Here is a 4,847-nt window from a genome sequence, read left to right as displayed (position 1 = left end):
ATTCCAAGTAGCTGGAACTACAGGTGTGCGCTACCACACCCGGCTGATTTTTGATTTATTGTGGAGATGAGGTCTCGCCAAGTTGCCCAGGCGGGTCTCAAACCCGCGGGCTCAGCCAATCCACTCACCTCAGCCTCCCAAGGCACAGGATTACAGGTTGAGCCACCGAGCCCGGCTTAATTTGCATTTCTTTGATGATTAGTGAGGCTGAGCATTTTGTCATGTATCTGCTGATCATATGTCTTCTTTTGAGAAGTGTCTATTCATATCTTTTGCCCACTTTTTAATAGAGTTGTTTGTTTTGTTTCTTTCCAGCCTATTTGAGTTCCTTGAAGATCCTAGATGTTAGGCCTTTGTCAGATACACAGTTGGCAAATATTTTTTCCCATTCTGTGGGCTGTCTCCTCGCTCTCTAGATTATTTCTTTGGCTTTGCAGAAGCTTTTCAGTTTGATGAGGTCCCACTTGTCTATCTTATCTCTTATGGCATGGGCATTTGGTTTTTTGGTTTTGGGGGTTTTTTTGAGTTGGGGTCTCACTCTTGTCACCCAGGTTGCAGTACAGTGGCACACTCACAGCCACCGCAGCCTCAACCTATTAGGCTTAGGTGATACTTCCGCCTCAGCCTTCCAAGTATCTGAAACTATAAATGAACGCCGCCATGCCCGGCTAAGGGTCTTGTTTTAATCTTCTGCATGTGGCAGCCAGTTTTCCCAGCACCACTTACTGAATAAATTCTCCTCTCCCCCATGGTTGTTAGTGAAAACTTTGTCGAAGATGAGTTGGTTTAGAAATTAAGGTTTTGCTTCCAGAATCTCTATCCTGTTCCGTTGGTCTATATGTTTGTTCTTGTCCTAGTACCAAGCTGTTTTGATTACTGTTGCTTTATAGTAAAGTTTACAGTCTGGAAGTGTGATACCTCCTGCTTTGTTTCTTTTGCTAAGGATTATTTTGGCTTTTTGTGGTCGTTTATGTTTCCATATGAATTTCTGTATTGTCATTTCCAGGTCTGAGAAGAATACTGCTGGTAATTTAATGGATATTGTGTTAAATCTGTAGATTGCTTTGGGTAGGATGCGCATCTAGAACGTACATAATCTGGCTATGGCTTCTCGTTTTACAGTAATGAGGAAGTCAAGTTCTAGAGAAATTAAAAGATTCACTGAAGGTTACGTGTTCCATTAATAATAAATTTGGGATTAGAAATCAGGTTTATGACTCCAATCCCATCGCTCTTTTTACTACAAAAGTTAAAGTTAGAGTAGTATTTTAATTTTATAGCCAGTATAATAATTTTCTTCTTCTCCGATGTGTTTCACATTTAAAAATTAATCCTTACAAATGCAAAAAGTATAAAGTTCAAGAAAAAGAATTTGTTCTGACAGTATATGTACAGCCCACTCTAAAAAACATAAAAATAATATACTTGCTATTTTAGAGGTGAAAAGTAGTCTGAATAAGAAAATTACATATAAAGCTATCTATTAGCAGCTCATAAAATATTTAACTAATGTTAGAGGAAATTAGACTGAAAAAATGTGAAAATCAAGACAATGATATAATAGAATGTGTGATTAAAAAAGGCTAAAACATGTAATAGATTATATAGTGATACAGAGACCCTCTAATGTCTGTCCATATTGTCACAGTCCCTAGAGAACAGTATGGCTAGGGCACAAGTGCTCCTGTACATTCCTGAGAGCTAATAAAAGGTATACTTCCTCTTATCTCCTATGCACTCCCAGTGTGTAGTGTTAGGACATGGATAGGGTGAGGGTGGAGCGATGCATGGTGAGGCGAGGGGAGGCGCAGCACCACAGGAGCTGGCAAGCCGGAGGTACGTGCTGGCAACCCAGAGATCCTAGTAATGCAAAGAATTGCAGCACACAAAGAGGTGAAAAAAGAAAAGATTTATTTAAGATAAGTTCTTTCCCCACAGACAGGAAGTGGACCTATACTCTAGATGAGTGTGGCACCGTAGCCCACTGAGTCCTGGCTTCAATCCTTTCCCTTGGAGATGTTGCAGTCAGGTAGACATGACTGCTGTGACTTTCTTATTGACCACCTGCAAAGGTCTTGGAGAACTTGTGACACAGAGACCCATTAATATCTGTCCATGTTATCATAGCCCCTAGAGAAGGACGTGACAAGGATTCTAATGCTCTGTACCTTCCCAAACGACATTCCTTAGAGCTAATGGAGGGTGCACTTCCCCTTATCTCCTATGCATTCCCAGTGGGTAGCTTTGAGGGATCCTTGATTTCCCTGTAGATAGTGCCCAATTTACTGGAAGATCGAATCCCCACCTGCTCTCCTTCTGAGCAGTCATAACTTTTGTAATTACAAGTTTTGTGACTTCTACAATCCTTGCCCAATGCATGATGTCTTAGGCCTTGTAAATTCCCCTTACTCTAGGCAAGCTTGATTGCCACTATGAGATACCTCTGATACTTGGAAATCTGTGATTCTGAAAAGACATAGTTGGCAAGGTTAATTTTTCCTGAAGTATGCATTTCTCCAAAACATAGCTTCTACTTTCTCATCATTGTATTAAGGTTTAGGAACAAGATTAAAAAAATGCATTTCCCACTCTCAGTCTGTCCTTTCAAGTAACTACAGGGGATCCTTGGCTTCCCTGTAGTCTATGTCCCATTAGCTGAAAGATGTAAATCTCCTTATATTCCCTTTTTCTGAGTGGTTATAAGTTTGAATAATATAGTATCAATGTAATCATAAGCCTTGTGAATTATATAACTTTTGTATCAATGTAATCGTAAGCTTTGTGATTTGTATAATTTTTGCATAATGCATGATGTCTTAGGCCCTTTACTCTTTGGCAAGCTTGATTGCTGCTTCTGCCAGGCCCTACTGATAAAAGCTATGAAGATACCTCTGATACCTGGTACCCTTAAGTCTGGACAGAAAAATGTCACTATTGATAAATGCAACTAAAACTCAAGCTCTGTACAATGCTCTGCTGGTCACATGGCTAATGTATAGGTACTGACAACTCTGGACTATAAAAGTGAACTGTAAAAGCCTAGAGGGGAGCAGAACCATTTTGAAAGACCTTGAGTCTGGTTCTGCTACCTGGATTCGAACTCAGAAATAAACTTCTTTCTACCAGTTCCCTGCCCCTTTGATTTACTGGTATCAAGGGAAGTAGCCGAGCATTACTCGGACCATAACAATGGTAATTCAAGAAGGGAAAACTCCCAACAGTCTTGGGAAATAAGGAAAAACTTCATGGGGATAAAAGTGTAACATTTGGCAAGCATTGGAGCAAAGGAATGATTTGGTTATGGATTGAAAGGAAGAGGAGACTAGCATGTATGGAATGGGGGTGTATGGTTGGGTAGCAGGAGCTAATTAGGCATAATGACAATCAGGAACTATTGAAGGTTCTTGAACCTGGAAGCAGTACTACAATGTTTTTAAGATTTTTTTTTAGTTGGAGTCTCACTTGGTTGCCAAGGCTTGAGTGCAGTAGCATGCTCCCGGCCACCACAGCCTCGACCTGCTGGGTTCAGGCGATCCTTCCTCCTCAGCCTTCCAAGTAGCCGGAACTACAGGTGTGCACTACCATGCCCAGCTAATTTTTTGATTTATTGTAGAGACGAGGTCTCACCATGTAGCCCAGGCTGGTCTCAAACCCCCAGACTCTGGTAATCCTCTCACCTCAGCCTCCCAAAAATGATGGGAGTCCTTTTAAACATTTCCCTTGGATGGGGCAGGTCGTTAAGGTGGTTGGGTGGTGGTCTGTTCCATGTCATTATGAAGGGGCAGGTAAGCACAGGTATTGACATCAGGTGATGGACAGCAGACAGACAGGTGGGTTATTCACATGATTGCTGCCATGGTGGGGAGGGGTCCAGTCTGTGTCAAGCAGGTCACAAAGGGCTGATTAGGTTAACTTGGGGATTTGGGCCAGAGGGGTTTTTCCCAAACTCCTTGACCAAAGGGTGGTCTTATTATCATTTCCATGGCATCAGCCAGCCAAGAGGTGATCTTTGATCTTCACTTTGACAAGGAACCGGAAAGTTTCCTAGAGATCATTATGCTAAACCATGAATTGAAAGGTTGGGCTGTCCTGGTCTTGCATTTGATGGAGATTTGCCAAGGGAGTGAGGTAGGCTACCAGCTTGGCCTGCAGTAAAATGTAATTTTAAAATGTCTGAATGTCTCCTGAAACCTCCTATTGGAATTTATCTTATCTATGTCTAACCTGTGCTAGATTCAAAGAGTGTCAGGGGTGAAGTCTAAGCAAAAATGGTTATGCTGAGGCAAAAAGACGACACTAAACTAAGTTTATTCTGGGTTTCTTTAGGTGCCTCCTTTCCATGCCTTTTAGTGCTTCTGTCATTTTTCGTTTTACCTCTTCCACATTGGCATAATGTTTCCCTTTGAGGACTTTTTTCATCCAGGGAAACAATAAAAAAATGTCGCTCAGGATGAGATCAGGTGAATTGGGAGAGTGAGGCATGGGGGTCATGCTGTTTTTGGTCAAAAACTGCTGAACACTCGCACAGTGTAGGCAGGTTGTTTTTACCCATCATGAAATGGGCAGATGTTGAAAGAATCCTAAAAAATAAAATAGAATCATTGAAGCTGAACACAGCCTCTCACAACCATGCTAGCTGGTATACTGATGCCAATGGGTTCCTAGAACCACTTACGTAGCAGGGTAAGCCTGCCCTCCAACAAATAATTCCAGTTTTTTAGGGATTCCCTTCATATATAAGCAGAAAAATAAGTCACTATATCTTTTCTACCCTGTGGCTTCCTCAATCTATCTCATCTGTCAGTCCCTTTACTACTAAGCTTGAAAAAGAAGTCTGCACACATTAT

Source organism: Carlito syrichta, unplaced genomic scaffold, assembly GCF_000164805.1.
Source record: "Carlito syrichta isolate Samal-C Ts95f unplaced genomic scaffold, Tarsius_syrichta-2.0.1 Scaffold315426, whole genome shotgun sequence".
In the NCBI taxonomy this organism is placed as follows: Eukaryota; Metazoa; Chordata; class Mammalia; order Primates; family Tarsiidae; genus Carlito; species Carlito syrichta.
This window is presented reverse-complemented; position numbering follows the sequence as displayed.